The sequence below is a fragment of the Macrobrachium rosenbergii genome, chromosome 54 (assembly GCF_040412425.1).
Source record: "Macrobrachium rosenbergii isolate ZJJX-2024 chromosome 54, ASM4041242v1, whole genome shotgun sequence".
In the NCBI taxonomy this organism is placed as follows: domain Eukaryota; kingdom Metazoa; phylum Arthropoda; class Malacostraca; order Decapoda; family Palaemonidae; genus Macrobrachium; species Macrobrachium rosenbergii.
The window spans coordinates 18,547,386-18,570,264 of NC_089794.1; the positions used below are offsets into that span (position 1 = coordinate 18,547,386).

The 22,879-nt window shown below is 35.3% G+C and overlaps 1 long non-coding RNA gene across 1 annotated transcript; it reads right to left on the reverse strand.

The window, feature by feature from the left end:
* Window positions 1-20,212: 20,212 nt before the first annotated feature.
* On the reverse strand, window positions 20,213-22,351 carry LOC136834813 (uncharacterized). The gene is made up of 2 exons (XR_010851892.1): window positions 22,233-22,351; window positions 20,213-22,040 (listed from the first exon to the last, which is right to left on the reverse strand). It is a non-coding gene; the product is annotated as an uncharacterized lncRNA (long non-coding RNA).
* Between the last annotated feature and the right edge of the window lie 528 nt (window positions 22,352-22,879).

The following is a 22,879-nucleotide window of genomic DNA, read 5'->3' on the forward strand; positions in this document are numbered from 1 at the left end:
TGAAGGCAGGGATCATGCCCTGGTCCATAGGCCGGAGGAGAGAGGTGGTGTTGGGAGGGAGGAACTCATGCTGGACTCCCTTGTAATAAAGATTGAGAGGGTGGCCACCAGCATTGTTCACAATCAGCAACACATTGAACTCCATGCCAAAGTCATTCAGGTATTGCCGAACTTGAGGGATGAAGCTCTGATGGAACCAGTACTCTGTATGGACTTTGGTGATCCAGGCCTTAGGGTTATGCATCCAGAACAGAGGAAGCAATGCCTTGTTCTTATTCTTGAGGGTCCTGTGGTTTGCAGCCTTGTAAATGAGGTCTGGTTTAAGCATGAAACCAGCCGCATTCCCACACATGATGATGGTAACCCTATCCTTTTGGGCCTTGAATCCAGAGGATTTAGCTTTGTCCTTCATAAGGTATGTCCGGGAAGGCATCTTCTTCCAGAACAGGCCAGTCTCATCCATATTGAACACCTGTTCTGGATGGTAGCCCTTCTCTTCGATGATTTACTTGAAGGTCTCCGGATATTTTGCGGCTGCTTCAATGTCTGCAGAAGCTGATTCCGCGTGCAGTGTAACAGACTTTAGGTGGAACTGCTTCTGAAACCGGTGGAACCACTCCATGCTGGCCTGGAAACCTTGAGGCGCTGATGATGGTCCTGCTTGGGGCTCTTCCCCCTCTGCTGCTTCTGCTTCTGTAGGCGCTTGTTCATCGGAGCCTAAGAAGCCTTCCTCTGCCTCTACTAAGTTGTCGCCTTCTGTAGCAGTTGGTAACTGCTGGCAGAGTCGTCACCTTCCGTAGCAGTTGATAACTGCTGGCAGAGTTGTCGCGCTTTCTCGCGAATGATGATGAAGTCGAGGGGCATGTTCTTCTTCCGTCAGTCCTTTATCCAGAATGCCAGAGCAGATTCCGTCTTCACGATTGTTTTATCCCACACTGTCGCAGCTGTCTTTGCACTACCAAAGTAGCTCATATTCACAGACTTGCGTATCTCCACCTCTTTCTTCTTGATATATCTGACTGTCCTCTCATTAACATTAAAATGGCAGCCAACCGCGGCAAGACTTTTTCCCTCCTTAAACATGTCAAGAAGTTTCACCTTCTCCTCGAGTTTCATAACAGTCTTCTTTCTTTTAGACTCTGCCAGAAGTCTTAGGAGCAGGGTGTTTTTTAGGAGGCATTTTAGGGCCAAATACCGCTGATGCACAAAGATAAGAAACCAAACACAAAGATGCACGATTTCACACGGTAAGAAGATGCTGCGAACTACACACAAACTGAGAAGAATACCGTGGATGCGGCCTCCCAGAATTCCATGTTCGCGAGTTGGTCGTGAATGTTCAGCCAATCAGCGCCAAGTGAACAGTCAATGAGCGCCCAGGAAAATGAATGGCGCTTCTGGATTGGCTGCTTTGCAAATGACACCTAATAGTGTGTCGAGTATCATTGGTCCTGGGTACACAGCATCCAGCATCTCAAGTTCTTTATATTTGCGGAGAGGTGGCTTGGGTAAAGCACTTTTAAGAAAAACAAATATACCTGTATGTTATTGAAATTTTGCTGTGTTTACATTAATATATTACAGTACTGTAATATTTGAAAATTAGTAAATCATTTTTCATTATACAAAATGTACTTACAGTAGTAATGAATATATACTTAGTACGGACATGAAAATGCTACGTACCGCAGGTGTAAACATACATACCCTGCTATTCCTGTTGTCTTATGTATTTTAGATATGCTCTGCGTACTACCTGTACTACTGTACTATGTAACATCCTAAAACAGTTTTTGTATGTAATATTTAAAAATCATCCTACAACAAAACATTTAATAAAATGTACAGTACTGTATGCACAGAATATCAGTGTTAGTATATGTATGTGCAATACAGCAGTACCATGCGTATACTGTAGCTGCAAATTATCGGCAAATGACCCAATGTAACTCGTTTCATTGCTATCTCTCGTTAGTGTGTTTTGCGTGTATAGCACTATGGACTAAGAATATTTTTTGAAATTGTGCATTAAGGTGTCCTCTGAATGCTCTGCTTCTTCTAAGGCCTCTGGCAAATAGCCTACAATTAATGACTGATGAGAAGAAAGTACAGTTGACATGATTGTTATGTTAAGAGAGGGCAAAAGTCACGGAAAAGTAGCAGCCCATTATGGCATGACATTAATTGTGGTCGCCTGCATTGAGCATGAACAAGGTAAAATACTCATGCAGCCCTACCATACCACCTTCATTGCCATGTTCAAATACCTTAACATGACAGCACCTCCCGTCATTCATTGTACTGCACAGCTAATTCATCATTATCATCTACAGCATACTGTAATGAACATTCATCACCAGTTACTACCCGTTTTTTTATTATATTATTACAGGTACCCAGTGTAGTATTACATAATATTATTATTTAATTTCTATTACTATTATATATACTGTAGTATTATTATTAGTTTAATTATTTAATGTTATACAATAATTAATACGAAAATACAGAATATTGCTATAAGAAAAAGACAAAAAATCTGCATCCGCGAATAGGCAGGTTTCCCGTGAATATTTTTATAGATATGTTCCACAGAAAAAACCGCGAATACATAAGTTTTCCCACGAATAAATTTTAGATAGGTTCTGCAGATAGGGTAATTTAGGGTGTTCCAAGTTTCACTGTATTCTAGAGAATTTTGTAACAGTTTAATATACCTTTACTATTTCATATTTGATGATTTAGTATGTTTTGAAGGTAGTTTTTTTCATTAACTTGGTATGACACCACCTTTCTGGAAATTGACTAAGTTCAGTTTACATAATCAACCGGAACTCATAGGTTGTGTCCACACGACAGCAAAGCATGTCACAAGTTCTTGTTGGCGACTTATCATATACATTTCACAAAAAGGTTGAAAACAAGTCATCGATCATAAGTGGAGTAGAAATCTTTGGCTAATGTGGATAATTGTTTGAAGTGCTGGTTAGAGCTACCATTAAGTTGTTGACCTGTTGCCAGTTTGTTTACGATGTGTGTGCGATAAGTTGCTAAAGAGTGTTTAAATGTTTTATTTCCATCTAAGTAATGACTTTTTAGACCATTTTGCATACTTTTTGTAGCCTTAATCTATATTTTGCATCGATTATTAAATTTAACGAGTTTCTTTAGAGTTTAAACACTTAATAGATTCTAGGGTGTCCGTCACAATGATGTGTAAGCATTGGTACTAGTGCTTTTAGACTTTGGGGACATACAGTCTTTGCTTGGTACAGGACAAGAGATATTTTAAAATTTAGTCTTCTGTTTTGATCACAAGTTTGTTATTAAAAGAGGAAATTCTCTCAGTTAACATCTGATTAAAAAATACTCTTATAAATTGGTTAAAAATTCATACTGTAAATACTATTGAGTATCCTATCAAGAGCATTATTATCATGGCATTGCTGCATATTTGAAGACTGCTAGCATGTGAAGGTTCTAAATTGAAAGTGTAACTTTAAGGTTAGTTTGGTGTTGTTGACTTTTGTATTTTAGATACAGTGAATAACTTAACAAACTCAAATTCAAATTACTGTACATCTTTAAGGGAAGTTTTTCACTATTGACAGCCAAATTGCAGATAAATTATTAGTTACTACTCAAATTGAATGTATTGCTCTGAGAAGAATTTGTTTTTTCAGAAAATTTGATTTTAGGTATATGGTTTAATAAGTAAATTCTTGTTCAGAATGTTGCTTCAAAGAGATTATGGATTGGTAAAGATAGTATCTTAGGTCTGTGAATAAGTGAACTCAAAAGTGCTCTTTTAAAAGGAGTTTGACTAAGGATATTTTCAGCCTGAATAAAAAAGCAAACTCAGTTATAAGAAGTTTAATCATCTTGATGATGCATTTATAAGTAGACTTTATTAAAATATTCAAATTATCCTGAGATCTATCCAGTATTTTCATCTACAGGACTTAAATATTTTCCAGGCCCTTGTTATACATACAAGGTAAATTCATTTCTTAGTGTAATTCCTAGCAATTAGGGTAGTAGCTATTTAATTAACTGCTGTTGTTAAGCTAACCAGAGAGGATTGATTTTCCATGAATGGTGTAAATTGGAGTAAGTTTGGGTTGAAGAAGTTAAACAGCCAAGTTAGAGATAAAGGGAATTGGTTTAAAGTAAAGGGAAGTTGTTTGATAATCAGGTTTTTTTTTATTGTTACGGGGTGACTTGACCTGAGAATGGCTCAGAATGAAGCCACATATTTAGCTGTAAAGTATGTATAGGTTGTTTCAGGGTGCTAGCAAAATTTTGAATAATTATCAGAAGTGAGGTATTAATGAAGAGTTTGTCTTGACTTAGGAACAAGTGATTTCTGTTAGTGTTTGTAGTTATATGGTTTTGTTAAGTTATATGTTTTGTTTGGCTTTACAAATGTAAATGATTTCAGGAATTCACACCTATTAATGTAAGTGTATGTGTATTAAATTTTAATTTTTGATGCTACAGTCTTTTGACATATGGATATATTTTTTTTTTGTAGATTAAGACAATCATTCTTTTTTCTTAAGTGTTAATGTGTTTCATACAATTCCTGTTGAATATTGGTAATAGGATTCAGTTAACTGTTATTGTTAAAAATGTAACTTTCAAATTTGAATGATAGGAAAACTATTTTAATACCAAGTTGTATTTTGCTGTTGGACAAGGGCTTCTCTATTTTAACTTTTTGCTCAGTTCTCTTAAAGTTCCTCAACTTAATTTAGCTATGAGAGGTAATTAGAACAATTAATAGATTCATGGCACAGTATCCTCACCCATCCATTTTTACCAGATTTTCTTTCACATTACTCACTCAAGGGGCACTACTTCAATCTCCTGTACAGGCTTCAACTTATAAACACCTTGCAGATTTACAACACAACAATGCTTGCTACAGAATTGCACACTTTCTGCATTATAGAAGCAGCTTTGCTCATATTTTGACTGATAGAAGCAGTTTTAATTAGTTACATGTTTGGCAGCAAGAAGAGTTTCAGGCAGTAATGAAGTTCTCTTTCTTTCCACAGTTTGTATCTTCCTTTATTATTAATACACTCTGAAACATCCTTTATTGCATTGCTAAAGCAGCCCTGTCCCCTTTGTGCTTTGCCAAAGTCTGTACTTGCCTGAAGCATTATTGAATAGTCTATACACTGCCAAATCATTCCTATACAATGTACATGCATAGAGCATAGGTACACACTAGTTATACTTTGCTGGAGGAGTCTTATGTGCACTACATACTTTGCAGAGGGCCCGTTTTCACACTACACTGTTGAGGTGCTTTTGCAGTTTCATCCCCACATAAGGACTGAGTACTCCATTCCTGATATTTTCACTCTCTTAGGATCCGTATCTTTTATTCTCAACGCAGTTTTATGATTGGAGGTTGTCAAGGTATGATATTGTAAAGCTTTTGGGGTATAATTTTTGGAGCTCATCATCAAAATCTTAAATTAGGTGAATTCTCAAGTTCTGCATAGTAAATTTTGAGCAGTTAATGTTTCTTGCAATGATTTAAGTAGGTTACCAGTCTGGTTAAAGTCCTTAATAATAATTATAATCATGTCTTGATTTTTGAGCAGGGATGCTTTTAATTTTTGGTACAGAGGGGAAAGTTAGAATAAGAGCAGTACAGTATCTTCAAACAGTGCATAAACCTGAAGAGTTGAAAGAAAATGTTTTGACTTATAGTTCTCAATTAATGAAAAGAAGCTGAAATACAGAAGCCCTTATGTATATGCATGTACATTATACAGTTGTTCTGAATAGAAAAAAAAAACTTAAAATAAAGGACTCCTTGGAGTAAGCATTGCAGTTCCATGAGGAGGGAGTGTCCTCATTAGGTGGAATTATGACTAGCCAACCACCATTTGTGAAGCCAGCTCAAAGAGTTGTTTTCTAAGCTGATTTCTGAGATGGAAAAGCCCCTTATATACCTCCCTTGTGCTTTCCCAGATGTATTCCTAGTTTCTATTTCACTGCTGAAGAATAATAGACAGTTTCAAATGTAAAAGATGTACAAGTACAAGGAAGGAGTGGTAAGGTAACCACTGAGAGAAGCCTTGGCTGATATTCATTGTTATGGCTGTGTTTGGACGAAAGCAAATGCTTGTGGATGTAGTGCCTTATGATCTTATTTAGTGAGCCTGTAGATTTTTATTTCCAGAATTTCCAGAACAGATGTATAATGGCCAAAAAACCTAGTTCGTTTTTCTATGGATAAAGTGAGAAAAATGCGATTTTCACACGTTCTGAAATTTTTTCATTTCTTTTGAGATTTCAAATAGGATTTTCTCCCAAGCCTTGTTTTAGAACTTGGGCCATGTTTACTCTCATAAAAAACAAGAAATTAAGCAAAAGATAAATGTTTACAGTGTATATACTGTCAAATGTGTTCAGCTATTGTGTAATTGGCTTTGCAGCTGATAAATTTCTCACCTTAAGCTCAGTGGATAAATTTTCTTGTAAATATTTGTGGATAGGGATGTTTGACTTGGTTTCAGAGATTTTTCTATCTAAAACTGGCTTATTTTCACTGTGGATAATTAACTAAAATGAATTAGTATATGTAGATGTACTCTATATGAATGACTTCAGGTTCTTTGTTCCCAAGAAAAATTTTCATTTCGGAGAAATTTATATTTTGAATTGTTACTTTTACTTTAATGTTGATTGCTGGATTTTGTCATTCAAACTACTATTTCCAGACCAAGTTCATTTATGTTTTTGATGGAGGATGAAAACTTATAACTTATAGAGCATCATTACTGATACAGTATTAGAAAGATTTTTTCAGGCAGAACATATAATTTTTTTAGCTGATGTTGGATTTATATCACACGCTGGTTTCGTCCTAACAGCAGTTTACATAAAACTTTGTTTCACAAGATTGTTGATAAGTACTGAATATGATGTAAATTCTTCTAGATGTCTTAAAAGGTAGAAATTAAGTGTATCACAACATTTAAAAAGGTAGATAATTTGGTGCATCAGAACATTTATGAAGTCCTTTTGGTTGAGTTTATGACTACTTTTAATTATATTTCAGACACATGTTATCATTTCAGAGGGGGGTACCAGCTTGGGGCTTAAATACCTTCTTGTCTTGGGACCAACTTCATTTGTGTACTTGAAATAAAGGAGGGATAAATACCACAATGATCATATTTTCAGAGGATGTGCAGGAAACCTTACAAATTCATAACATTGTCAGTAATAAAACAAAGATGAGGGTGTAACTATGAATCTTGGAGAAATTTTGATATGGGTGTTTGTCGTAGAATGGACAAAAACTGTTTAACAAGTCTGCTAGGGCAGTGTGTAACAGTGATGTCTCAGATGTGTTGGAAAGGTTACCTAGTGCTAAGGCAAATTTTTAGAACAATAGGTTTCCATCTCATTTAACTGGGTGAGGAAACTATCAACATTTTAGGTTACCTTCCTACTTGAAGAGTTGGTCAAGTTTGGATGAAATTGAAGCTATGGATAGGTTCAATGCCCATTTCTTCCTGAAGTTACTCAAATATTGAATGATGTTGAACTGCAGTTGATGATGATTCATTGATTTCAGGTGTTTGCAATGTTTCCTCTGAAAGACAGTTGCTAACAAAAGTGTCAGTGATTAACTGAATTTAGAAATAATTGTCCCTGATGTGATGTGGATATGTAATGGTTGTACGTTTTTTGGGGAATTTCATGGTTTGGGTTATGTGATACAGGAATTTGTTTTTTTTTTTCTGTTTTTGTTGATGCTCTTAATGATATGTAAGATTGGTGTTTCCTCTTACAACCTTACAAAATTTGGTGGGCCATACTGTGATATAATAACTTAAAAATTAAGTGGAATGATAACCAACTTTACACTTTATATGTCTGATCACAGGTAACTTCCTTTCAGGTATTGTTTAAGATGCATGTTGTGCATTTTCTCATGTTAAACTGCTGTGCAATTTAGCTTTTCAAGATGCCATTGGGTTTGTTATGACGTTTTCCAAGTTTTGATCTTACTGAGCTTGATAAAGGTCAATGTTTACAATATTTAGTAAGTGCATTCAGGAGTCCTGCTAAAGATATGCATTTTAGGACTAAAGATGTCTTTTTCATGATGGTGTTTTGGGTTTTAGTCAAGTCCTTTCTTGTGATGCTCTTGAATGAGGGAAATTTAGGATAGAAATTTTGACAGTTTTAAGTAATAATAATGATTCTAGAAGGTAGATCATGATGGAATTATTTTTAGTGTGTAAGTATGGTATTCCAGAAGTAGTCTGTCTTGGTGGTGTAGTTTTGGACCGAGAAGAAGTTTGGTTTATAACAGTGGAATACAAAAAGAATTAGTTTTTGGTATTGGTATTTGGAATTCAGAAAGAGTTTCTTTGCGATAATCGGGCTTTCAGATGTTATTTGGTGACTGAGTTTGATATTTGGATGTTGGGATTTGATGCCTAGCAATTTATTTGGGACAGTGGCTTTGGTATTCAGCAATTATAGATGACAGTGGGTTTTGTATTCAACCATGTTTGGTGACTGCATTTTGGTATTCGGAAATCACTTGGTGATGGAGTTCAGTATTCACAAATTAGTTAACAACAGTGGAATTTGGTGTTCAGAAATGAATTTTTGACAGTGGAGATCATCATTCATTGTCATAGTTTTAAGAGCAGAGATTGACATTGAGTCAGTATGTGATATGGATTTTAATATTCACTTTGTTCTGTACAGTAGTATGGGTTCCAGGTTTTGTTTGTAATAATTTTCGATTTATTGTCAATGCATGATGATATAAATCAATTTTTATCATCATTGATGTTATCTGACTTTATGATATAACATTTAAATTGCAGAATAACGTCAGTGGCATTTGAGTAGTTGAGATTCAGAAAACATTTGCTTCCATTTATTTGGGATTCCGAAAGTCCTTGTTCTAGCTGCATTAAGGTTCAGAAAATGTTTATGAACGGTAACTTTGCATTTAGTGTCTGTTAGCATTTGATAGTTTTGAATTCAGTGTATATTAGTCTGTGCTACATTTACAGTCATGGAATCTGTTAGTCTTCAAGACTTTGGCATTTCAAGAAGTTTCTTATGATAGGTTAATGTTAGAAAGCTTATGCTGTGACACTTTTGCATTCAGGAAGTTCGTTATTGTGTGATACTTTTAATTTTAGAAAGTCTTAGATTCAGGATATTTTTATCTTCATGGTCTTCTCCCTTCAGAAAGCCTGTATTTTTTGTACTTTTCCATTCAAGAAGTGTGTTGCTTTATAATGGTTTTGTGGCCAAGAGTCTTTTCATTTTTGTTTTAAAATTTTCAATAAGTTCTACAATGTTTATATATTTCCTGTTTACCGCAAACCAAATATTGATGATTCTGTATATGACTGTCTTTTGGAAAGGATTAGTATGGCTCAGTCACAGGATTCAAAGCTTCATTTGTTATTTGTGGAGACTGTAATGCAAAGCACAATGAGTGGCTAAATTCAAAATCCACAGATCAACATGGCTAGTCTGCTCTTGAGTTCTGTGTATCCTCCAATTTTGTCCAGCTAATTGAGGAACCCACGCACATTTCTGTTAGTAGATTAGACCATATTCACAGAGGTTACAGCTGTTGTGAAGTCCAAGGTCTGTGAATATATAGGCACTTCTGATCATTGTGTCATTGAGAAGGACATATCTGTCAATCAATGTACAGTATTCCTAATTCCGCCATTGGAAAAACGGTCCGGCTAAAATCCAGAGCCAGTTGTGATGTCATTATTGAAGCTTGTCAGTCACTATATTAGATCCTGATCCCAAGAAGAAGCCAAATGAAATGCTGATGGCTACTGTATTTTAATAATATATGTCCCTAGAAAGGTAATCAAATTTAGGACAAATCACCAACCATAGTTTGATGATACATGTACGATAGACAAACCTACCATGACAAATAGACCAAATTCAATGCATGGAGACAGAATTGTTCAAATGAAAATTACACCATTTTTGTTGAGCCTCACCATGCTGCAAATAGAACTTACCATTCAGCTGAGAGAAATTACAATAATCCCTTGAAGAGGAAACTTGAAGGAATTAAGTCAGCCTCATCTGTGGTCGACCAAACTGACATCATATATCTTTGGGTCAGGCTTGTCTTCCATTCCACCACTACTAACAGATAATGGTAGGTTGGTTACTGGTCCTAGAGAAAAGGCTGAACTGCTGCATAGAGCTTTTGAAGCTAAGTAATCAGCTGAGGATGTCCTTCTCCTTGATACTTGTCATCCTGAACCTATTCTTACAAATTTTACATTTCGCCCAGGATGTTAAGAAAATTCTGGATTATCTTGATAGCGGGGGTGAGGAAGATCCTGATGGTTTCCTCCCTTTGTTTTTTGAAAAAGTTTCTAGTGTGTTGTCTCCCAAGATTACTAGATTCTTTAGATTTTTATGTCGATGTAGTATCTTTGTGGATGAGCGCAAGCTTAGTATTACAGTGCCTCTTCCAAAGAGTGTCATATCTGCAGACTGCAGTAACTACTGTACAGGCCAATGTCTATTCTCCCTGTGCTTTCCAAAGTTGCAGAAAAACTTATTTTTAAGCCACAATATAAGTATGTGGAATCTGAAGGACTGTTAGCTGATAGTCAATATGCATACAGGAAGCAGTTAGGTACCTGCAATGCTCTTTTAGACTTGTGCCATTTGCAAGGGAACCTTGATAAGGGGTTTGAGTGCAAAGTAATTCAAATAGATTTTAGTGCTGCTTTCGATTTAGTAAATCACAAGGCACTTATTTATAAACTTCAGAATCTTGGAGTGGGTGAATATGTTTTAGGATTACTCCAAGATTTCCTTACAGGTAGGCAGCAGCGAGTTGTGGACGGGATCTTTAGTGAACCAAGGCCTATTGTGTCTGGAGTTCCACAGTTGAGTGTTCTTGGTCCACTGTTATTTTTAGTGTAAAGAAGTGATATGGTTGTTGGCCTAGAAAACAAGATTGTTCAGTATGTCGATGCTGCAACACTTGTGGGTGTAGAAAAGTCTCCACTTATGAGAAATGAAGCTGCCTTCAGCCTCAATCGGGACATGGACCGGATCAGTAGTCGATGGGGTATGAGGCTGAATTCCAGTAAAACTAAAACACTATTGATTAACAGATCTTGTACAGATTTCCAACCCCATCATCCCCACCAGGTGGATGGAAAATTGCTGAATGAGTCTGAAGCTTTAACTATTCTAAGTGTAACGTTTGACACATCTAATTTTTGAGAAACATCTAATGAAAATTTCAGCAGTGCAGCACAAAAGTTAGGTATTGTTCGTAAGGCCTCACATGTTTATAAAAGTAATAAAATCAGTGCAACCTGTTTTAGGTCATTTTTACCTCTTTTACTGGAACACTATTCTCTGGTGTAGATGTCTGCTTCTGCTAGAGATTTATCCCTTTTAGATAGAATGGTTCATGATGGTAGGTCTCTGTTTCCTAATTGTGGCAGGTATGAGTTGGACCATCAATGAGTGGACTCTTGTTTGTCACTTTTCATAAACCAGTATGCAGAAAATGTGCTTCGCTGTCGAACTCGGTTCTAAGAGGTCCTTTATTCCTCACACTGTTGGATTGTGGACAACCTCTGAGAGGATGCTGTGCAGTTGGAATTTCAGAAGTTCAAGCAAAAATGCAATGCATTGCTACCCTAATACTAATCTTCTTTCATTTTATTACTTTTTTATCTATCTATTTATTAATTTATTTTTTTTCTTTTTTGATAAGTGGGATCTCAACCCTAAAAGAGTTCAGAGGTCTGGTTAAACAAATCATTTATAACTAACTAACTCTTTCTATATTTCACTTCACTTCCTCTTAATTCTTCCTAATGATCACCATATTCTTTGGAAGCTTCAGTGGGCTTGTTCTATATGAAGAGGTCTCATCTACTGAATAATAATAAGGAAAGTGTTAGTCTGTGAATTTCTCCAAAGCAAAAATCTGTTAGTATTACATGCTCTACGACGATATTTTTATGATTGCTTTTGCCCTCAGGAAGCCTTAGTTTCTCGTAATTTTCTCGATAGGAAATGTATTGAGGAGAGATTTTACCCGAAAAGTGTATCTGTTTAAGAGGTTTGTTCTTTGACTGTTATTTGTAGAGTTTTATTTCTCAGAAAGTGAGTTGTTTACATAGAAAGCCTGTTAATTCAAGGGAGCCTTTTTACCTTGAAAATTATGTCAATTTGTGATTTTCTGGTTGGAAAGACTTTTTGCTTAGTAAGGCTGTTAAGGACATTTTTTTTTTTTTTTTAGCCTAGGAGGTAATTTAGGGTGTTAGCCTAAAAAGTTTGTTAGTTTATGAGATACTTTCCTCAGAAGTGGCGTTTTTTCATTGAAAATGTCAATTAGAAGAGTATTTTGCCTAAAAATTTCATTTTGGAAGAATTTTGTACCTAAAAAGTGTCAGTTGAGAGATGATTTTACTAACATGTGAGCTAGTTTGGTAGAATTTTGTAGCCGAAATGTGTCACTTTGGTAGAGTTTTGTACCAAAAAAAAGTTTTTCTGTTTAGGAAGGTTTTATGCCCAGAAGGTGTGTCAGTTTTGAAGAATTTTGTACCCAAAAAGTGTCAGGAAGAGTTTTGTACCCAAAAAGTATGTCAGTTTAGGAAAATTATTACCCAGAAGTGTGTTGGTTTGGGAGAGTTGTATGGCCAAAAAGATTTTCAGTTTGGGAGAGTTTTAGCACAATGTCAGTTCGGGAGAGTTATGCATCCAAAAAGTGGGAGTTTTTTTATGGGAGAATTTTTTGTCCAAAAAATGTTGCAGTTTGGGAGAATTTAAAGTCCAAAATTGTGTCAGTTAAGGAGAGTTTTGCACCCAAAAAGTTTGATATTTGGGAGAATTTTGTACCCAAAAAGTGTCAATTTGGAAGTATTTTACCTAATCAGAGAGTTTTTTGGTAGAATTCTGTATCCAAAACGTGTCATTTTGGGAGAATTTTAATTCCAAATTTTGTCAGTTTGGGGAGTTTTGTACCTAAAAAGTGGATTAAGGAGAATTTTGTACCCTGAAAGTATATCAGTTTGTGAACTTTGAACTTAGAAAGTGAGTTGGTTTGTGAGTTTTGTACCCAAAAAGTGTGTTGGTTTGTGAATTTTGTACCCAAAAAGTGTGTCAGTTTGGAAGAGGAGTGTACCTAAAAAGTGTGTCAGTTGGGGAAAGCTAGGTGTATAGAAGGTCAGTTCATCAAAAAGTTGATTAGGTTATATATATAAAAAAAATCAAGAATACATCTTAAATGTTGACCAAACAACTGGCTTAAAGTTATGGGAAACCTGGGGCTTGTCAGCAGTATGGTACTGGCTTTTTAAGGTCAAGTCTGGAGGTGTAATGTCTAAATTAAAATGAGTAAGCTTTCCATGAAGTTTTTCTCAGTCATTAGTCGTTGGTCATGAATGTAGCAGCAGTAGTCCTGTCCTAATGGTCGATACAATGATGTAGTTTTTAGTGTCTTACAATTCTAATTTTTAGCCAGGTTCCAGTTAGCAATGTGAAATGGCAATCTGCTTTATTGTTAAAATAGTCTTTTGTTCTGTTTTAGTGAATAATTTAAAAGTATACTTTCCACAGACCTGTGTCTCTGTCAACATAAAACAGCAATTTTTATAGTCTTCTTCTTAATAAGGATTGGAAAACAACAATTTTAATCTTTTATCCATGTTCTAATAACCAATGCCAAAACATCATTTTCATAGTCTTGTAAAAAACAAAGTTGTAAGAATTGAGATAACTTTCAAACTACAAAACGACCTAAGAAATGTCTAATTCAGGGGTTGGGCATCTCTCCCTAATTACTTGGCAATGGGATGACTTTGTAAGGTGTTATTGCACAGAACCTAAAGTGGCCTGGTGGTCCACGTGTACGGTGAAGGTTGACGTTAGTCCGACCTGCTGCCCTGCTGGGGGAGGAAGAATGGGGCAGGAGGATAGTAGCCTTGCACGTCTCCAACCATTTACCTGACTCAATCACTTACATTAAATGGTGTTGGGCCACAAGACGATTTATTAGGCATTTAGGTCACTTGTCTGCTTTTGGGAGGATTGTATGTGTCTTGGTGTAATTAATTGCTTTTGTTGTAACAAAGACTAAAGGATGACTTGTAATTTTGAATAAGATAAAATTAAGTGAATTTTCCGTTAAGTTTATTTATGAAATTCCTTTTTGCAGGAAATTCACAAAGACAACTGAGAAAGAATATAGATGAATATTCATACTCAGAAATACATATTGGACACAAAGCTAACCCATGTAAACTGCTGCTAACAAATCTGACAAAACTAGCAATTAGTTTGGACTTGAAAGTCATAATATGTATTAGTGATTTATTAAAAATTTTAATGTTTTAAAGTCTCAGAAGGATAAGTTTTTAACTGCATTATCGTAAGTTAAAATATTTTAAAGCACTTAAACCAGCAAAATGAAAAAAAATTGTATTAGTAAAGTGTAACTAATATAAAGTGCATTTAAGATGGTAAAAAACGAAGCTAAAAAATTCAGTAGGAGTTTAAAAAGTTCATAAGAAGAATAAAAGAATCTGAAGAAAGTTGTATATCGTATTTCTGTGTCTACAGAGGTTTTACAGCGATATAATATAACATTTTTGTGTCACAATTCACATTAGTAGCTAGTATTGGTAGCAAAGTTAGTCTCAATGTTTTTAATAGTTACAAACACGGTAATACTCCAATTTTGCCACCAGTATTAACATATTAACACAAAATTTAACGGCAAATAGATGGAGAATACTAGTGAACAGGCTGCGTGAAACCTCCAGAACGAGTTATTTTAGTTCACTCAAATGAAAAATAAGCCAATTTTCCATACAAATATCCCAGAAAATAAAAAAAATGTCCTTATTAATTAATATTTATAAGTAAAGTACCCACTAGAGCTCAAAGTTAAAAGTTTTGTCAGTTACAATGTCATCAGCAACATGGCTAATGCTCGAGACTATATTTACCATAGACCGTGTCTCTTTGCTTAACGCTCTATAGTTTTCTATGATGGTTGACGTATAAGACCCATTTTCTATGACGAGACGTGGACGAGATTGTTTCAGAAATCTGAAAGAAAAGGGAAACAAATATAATGTGAAGTTACCGTAGACTTTCTCACATGTCATCCAGAGAGAGATGGGTGCAGGATTTTTTTATTGGCCATTATATTTTCCGTGGGCGAAATTCTCGGGGTAAAACTCTTCGGGAATCTCACGCCATGTTTCATGAGGCTCTACTCTAACCAAACCTTTGCTAGGTATGCCATAAGAATGACGTCATCAAATGCTTGTCTTATTGGTAATCATACTCCTCCCGTTTGGACCCGTCATTACAAATCTTTTACATTCGAAAGGTCTTACATTAGTAGTGGTAGAGAAAATGGGAAGCCATCTGCGAAAGTGTAAGGGAGGTATATAGGAATTCCCATTCTCAGCAAACCAATGGTCAGCATAGAAAACAACTCTTGAATTGGCTTCGAGGAGGCGAGTGCTGGGTCATACTTCCTCTGCCTTGAGGGTAACCCCTCTTCGGGACTATGCAATGTTCACTTCAAGGAGTAAAAAAAAAAAAATTGTAAAATAACCTGTAGGAAAAACATAATAAAAGACTTGCTTGTTCACATGATTTTATTACCATTGGTTTTGTACAGGTCGTCCATACTAAACTACAATGACCACCTTGGTTTTTTGGGACCAAAAATTTAGCGAGTACCAGAGTACTAAGCATATGCTTAGTCTACGTTCTTTAATACTAGCCAAAAATATAATGCAGGAATTACGTTGCTTACGTATACCAAGCACGTTTACAGCTTTAATATCTTTGGAAAAAAACATGGCCTAAGGATTGCCTTTCTCATGCGTGTCTAGTGCATAGGTCTACTGATCCGCCCCAAATTTCAATGAATGATCAAATTTAGTCTTTTTGGGGGTATTATTTTATGCTGCCAATACACAAAGAGAAATTGTAACCTAGATTTTTGAAGAGAGCTTTTCATCAAATTAAGACTTGTAAGGCAAGACAATAGGCTATCAGCCCTCCTTCCCCTCCATAAGTAATAGGCTACAGCAAAATTGTGAACAGTAAACACCCTTAGCTTACGTGGTTTTTTAATTGGCAACTTATAAAATTTTACAGTTTTTGAAACTTCTACAAACCTAATTGGAAAAAATATTAAAATACTGTTCATCGTTTGTGACACTAATTAAACGGTTAAGAAAAAAAAAAAAATTAGCAGTTACTTTTAACCGGTACCCCACAAGATATCGAGCACTCTCTAGTGATTGCGTCAAAGAAAACGGGTCATAGGGATTGAGGAGTCTAGCAAAGATTTTAAGGTTTCCTCAAAAACCGATCCAAATTAGGATAGGTTTTCTTTTTGTCCTCAAAAACTGATCCAAATTCAACGATACTTAGTATTTCTCTCTCTCTTTGCTACACACTTATTTTAGGGTAACTTTGGCATATTTTTGAAATGACAACTGAAAATACTAATTCTTTAATTACTTTGTCAATTTCTAAATTTCCCACCGACAGCCTTTTCAATATTAGTTGTGGAATATATAAGAAAATATTTGTGGGAAATCGGTTCAACCACAAGGTAGCTGGTCATGTACTTTATAACGGGGTCTGAGGCGTAGGCACTCGTCCTTAAATACCTCGTTGTTTTCTGTAGTATTTTTCAAGAAAATTCTGTGGTAGTTTACCTTTGGCCTTAGATATCCATCGACAGCTTTTTGTTTGCACTATGGTAAACATTATCGAAAATGGCTGGCTTAGTTTACAAAATTTTAACACAGATTACAATAGCATTTTTATTTACAAATCATTTATATTTCGGTTTTTAACTACCAGCGCTGTTTCCATACTAACCTGTATCTTCTGTATTTTTTCAAAGCACCTTGAAATCACTAAGGAGTACGTGACTCGAATATGTCAGGCTCATTAACCTGTCTCTCTCTGAACCTTGAAGGGTTTCGTTAACAAAACACAAACACAATGTTATTAAAAAAAATTGTGAAATACTTTAAAACAAAAAATTCGTGATCCATGAAACAAACTCTTCCCAAGTTTCCAAATAAACTGATCTAAAACCCCTGCTTTGTGATCACAAAACAAGGAAAAACCACAAAGTATGGCACCGAACATTCACTCTGCCTTTTCATTCTTGAGGAGAATGAGCAAATATGGAAACGCTTTACACTGTTACTCTTCTCTCATGGCTCAAAGGAGATTACATGGCATGCAAAATCAGATAAAACATACAATAATCAGGAGACAGTATATATCTTACAAGTGTAAGCATTTTGACTAATGATGCCTTCTATCCTATACCTATGCAATCTCCAGTAGCTTTAAATACACTACTTCCTTATATCAAAAGAACCCATAGAACTGTTAGGTTTTATATTCTACGTCTCTTTTATTATCCCTGAAACTACTTATGCTGCAGTAGAGCAAGCTCACTTTTTTTTATGATGCAGTAGACTTCACTTTCCAATTTTCAAACTTTGTCTTTCAAAAGGAATGGCTCCTAGTGCTGTCAGTTTTGCTCCATGACAGGGAAATCAAACAATAAAAATTCTGTACGAAGAGGAATCTACATTAAAGTACTATGCAAAATAGAAATTTTTAACTTTCAGGGAGCCTAAGAAATGTACTTTGACAGAATATTAAGCAAAGCTGAAGGTAACACATTAAACAAGTGAGGTTACTATATATAACATGATATCTAAGAGCGAAGAAAAGGACAGTACAGTATGTTAGAAGCATCTGCAACAAAGTTGGAGTTCATAAATAATCAGCACTTCATCCTTAATTTGAAATCATGGCAATGGAGGAAGATACCTAGATGCTACTATACAAGACCACACGAGGGAGAAGTGGAATGGAGAAGAGATAATTAACACCAACATCAGCAGAACCAAGCTTAAGGTAAAAATAAATTAAGCACTGAAAATGTCCTGTTGGGAAGGTGGCTATGCACATTCCACATGAGAGGATTAGGAAGGACTGCAACACCATGAATCGAATCTGCCAGTTTTATTAACGATCCCTTGGCCTGAGGCTGTTGGAAAACAGAGGAGATCACAAAGATTTACATATGCCAAGGGGGGAGCACGCTAACTAGTATAACAATTAGCAGACGTGGAAACAGAAATACTGCAGGAAGAAGGGTACAAATGAAGACCAGGAATAAATTTTAACTCGGACATGAATTTCATGACAGGTAAGTATGGAAAGTACCCCCTATGCACCTCAAATTCAGAGTAGAACCAGACGCAACAACTATGATGATGATTAGGTGTACAAAGCTCATAATGATGTTGTCCTCTCTTGACCAATCATTACATAGGTCCTACACAACAGCTAAGAGAGAGAGAGAGAGAGAGAGAGAGAGAGAGAGAGAGAGAGAGAGAGAGAGAGAGAGAGAGAGAGAGAATGATCTGCATATGTAATGAGTGAGGATAAGAGTAGCATGTTATGCGGAAAATGCAAAATTGGGAGGACAAAGACTAGCCATCAGGAAGAGTTGATTTGGAGTAAATCAAAGTTGGAAAAAATGTAAGTTTGCAACTTATAAAATGTTGGTTATGTATAGCCAACATATACATTACCAACAATGATTTTCACATATAACACTTCCTTCCGAGACAGAATACCATATAAAACTTATAAACAATCTTTAGAAATGTTTAGTGAAAGCAGTATTTCACGAAGCTTATACTATATAGCAAAAACACAATTTCACATAAGCATAAGAATACAGAATTATCTCAACAATTAAATCAATTACTGTAGTCAAATGACAGCAGTTACACGATTACAACCGGAAAACATAGTGTCTACACAGACTCTGACTGGAGAAACTAGTGACCAAAAAGCCTCTTAAGAACATTAAACTTGCACACCAATCACAGTCACGACTTAACATTTCACATTAAAAAAAATTACTTAGTATGGTCTGAATACATAAAATCAGGGATCAGTGATGAAATACAAACATTAAACACGTGGTGCCTGTAATTATATAGATATATATATATTCTACCATGACCATTATGCTATTAATATTAACTTTGAGATACTAGGATTACAAGCATCTTACTCTGACATACCAACTGATATGACATTCCACACGGTTACAGTTCTGTATACTTATGTTTGTATGGTAAGCAGAGCATAATGCGGTCAAAACTTAGCTATTAAATTCACTCAAAGTATTTCCTTCATGACTACTCCTCAGATTAGGAAACCCGAATGAACACAGTTGTATTCTGTTAATAGATTTTCTCTGATGCAGCACTTAACTTTCATGTAATTTTTAGTTATATCTTGTTACTTGCTTTATCACTCCACAAACCTACCTACTGGTCTTGCAAATACTTGTTTATTACTTATTTAAGTCTTGATTGATTGACTGATTATGAAATTTAGGTATTACACCTTATTATCAATCAATTATGAAATTTAGGTATTACACCTTATTACATACAAAAGAATATGTACACTAATTTACCAAAAAGTTACCATAGGGTGGGAACAATGGATAAATTACTTATTTCTACAAAATGAATTAACTGACACTTTAATAAAATTTATGATTTACATCAATATTATCGGTAGCTATAAACAGTACTCCATTTGTTTATTTATGTGCTCCCTCTAGCACTTTATCCTTATTGCTAATAAATGCAGGCATGAGAAAGGAAGGTTACCTATTTTCATAATTCCATGCACCAGGTATTCACTTATTTGTAATCCATCATTCTCTCTGCTTTTACTGTAATAAGATTATATCCTGCAATTTCTGGCTTCTTCTCGAAGACTTATGCCCACACTTGTTTGTGCAACTCTCTACTCTGTTGCGATAACTTTTTATCTCGGCTACACTATCCTATTGCTCTGTTCTTAACAGCATCTTTATTCCTGTTGTTATAATAAACATTTATAACATATCTCATCCAAAAAATATACTAATTTTAAGACGTTCTCAAACCACTACCTGAATATAAGTCCAAGGCATTGTATAATCATAGCAATTTTGTCAGACTTGCCTCTCATGTCTATGTATAACTAGAATGTAGAAATATTAGTGTTGACAATTTGCTGTATAACTAGATATCAGTTGTTCAGCAAATTGCCAACCCTTAATTTTTCTGAATTCTTCTGTCCTTACAATTTTATCTTACAGTTTTTACTTTCCTAGATCTTACATCATTTACCTCATTCTACTTGTATATCTAATACTGAACTGACTTTCAAACCATCATTCACTTAAAAATTTAGAAAAACCTTCACTTTCGTGGTAAAACACCTTTTATTTTCACTTGTGTCTTAATGCCCAATTAAGGATCGACACTAAACACCTATTTAAATGACCAAAAATCAATGGTTAATGATAGCTGCAGACTCCACCTCAAGTGTTGAAATTCCTTCGCTACTAAATGTACCAATCCTGTGTAAGCCCATCAGTTATCCTCTCATACTGGGAACACCAACAGGCTTAAGATCATTCACAGCACAGAACTTCAAGCTTGACATCTTGTCTTCAAGGGCCTGATGAATGCTTAGTAAACATAAAAAAAAAAAAAAAAGCAAAAACTGGAGCAAAAAAACATTTGTACTAAACAATGCATATTAATAAAGTTGTGAAGTCTACTCTAAGATTTTTTATGTTAATTCGAAATAAATGGTAAAATACCTCAATATGAACAACAGTACGTAGAAGTGTTTTGTCACATCAAATTGAAACAAAGCTGAAGAGAAATGGGAAAGAGTACATGGACATCCAAATCTATACTGCACAAGAGGAACAAGACAAATAGCTTATTACACCAGATACATGACAAATGCCAAGCAAGCATCAGAGACACTCATTTATCTCACCTTCACACACACTACTTAATAGCATCATTCCAACACCAACTCACTCACTACTGAGCAGCAAACCCCATTCCAGACATCCTCTAGATTAAATCAAGGCAGTATTTGATCATATGTGGTTTGGATATCTAAAGGTGACAGGTAAAAGGGATAGAATTTTGAAAGATATGCAAATCTATAAACTTAGTTGCTAATCACCTGTGCTTAGAATCGGTAAAAAGTCACACATTTATACATCTTCCTAGAAATAATGAATAAAAGGACCACAATTTTGTTATCAGTGGATTAAACCTCACCATAAGAAGGTAACTCACCTGTCATTGACCACTGTCTACCCTTACTGGGAATTAAGGAGTAAGCAAAAATAAAATGCTTGTCTACTATACTCCTATAATTTTGAGAGAGATATATGGAGCGTCTCCCTGATAATCACCTATTCTATAGGCACCATCAGTCAATGCCAGCTATACCATTAGCAGTCTACAACACAGTATTTATATTTTCCTTGTTTTTAAATATGCTATTCCAACTGGAAATGCTAAACTCCTAACCATAATTACTTTAACCTCTCCTTCATTCACAGAAACCATGTGACAATTTAGGTGACCAAAACACTGTTCATGTAGGATCTGTGAACAACCTACCACCACTAAGACTGCACATCAAGATAATTATGTATACAGCATCACCTTACTGTAAAATTAAGTGGAATTCATTGCTATATAAAGTGAACTTGTATATTTTATAATTATGCCATATAAAGAAAACCAAATCATACACATTTGCTATACAATAAACAAAATTAAATTATATATAATGATAAATTACATGGAAATACACTGACATTAAGAGGTAAATACACTGTACAGCAACACATTGACATTTTCTCAGTCTTGCTGAGAATTCCCTCCAAGACTGATTTAATATCCAATTGGCCAAAGTGTCACCCTTTTTTAAAAACAAAAAGACGTACATTCTTCTAATGTCAAAACATTGAAAACCGAGCCCTTTGCCATTATTATGTGATGTGCCATGTTGCTTTTAATGCGGTGGTGAGGTTGATTAGGTGACAGGTCCCTTCTCAAATCTACCTGGAAAGACAAGAACCTACTTTAGTATTCAATGCAGATCTGTCAACTCAACACTTGATAGACTGTCTTCTTCATCCTCAATTCTAGAAAAATATTAATTTCAAGGTGCTGTTGAATTCCTGTCTATAAAGGTGTCAAAAGAGAAATTTCTAAGTACAGTATAATGCCTCAAGAATTGTTAAGCTGATGTACCTTAGGCATACTGAGAGAAGGCATGCCATCATAGCACTTGAAAACATCCTGAAGTGGGATCGACCTCAATGTACGCGGTTCCTCAATGTGTTTGGGTTCTTAAACAAGGTACCATGTCCTGTGGGAAGACCAAGGACATCTTAGAGAAAGGACCACTTTGAAAAGTTCCAGAGAGAGAGAGAGAGAGAGAGAGAGAGAGAGAGAGAGAGAGAGAGAGAGAGAGAGAGAGAGAGAGAGAGAGAGAGAGAGAGAGAGAGAGAAACTACTACACGGGAATCCTTACCTCTGAAAGAATTTACACAAAAGAGTTTGCTCGTAAGTCTCACCTAGAAAAACACAATTAATTAGTTCTTAACTGAAAAAAATGAAAATATAGACTCTACCAAATTTCTTTTTAATGGTTTATGAGCTTCTATATGCTGGAGGCTTCAATCAAAAAAGTCATACAACAAAGCTACCTTAAAATTTCATACTGTACAATGAAGACTGGGTGAATAAACATGGGTCAGGCAAATAATTAGATTAAATATATTTTAAATTACTTCTGTATGGCGTTCAATGCAAAATGAAAATTCCGTACTAATACAGAAAGCAGTTTAATACAGCGTGTCATTCATTATGAACACTGTACAGTAATAGGATTCAAT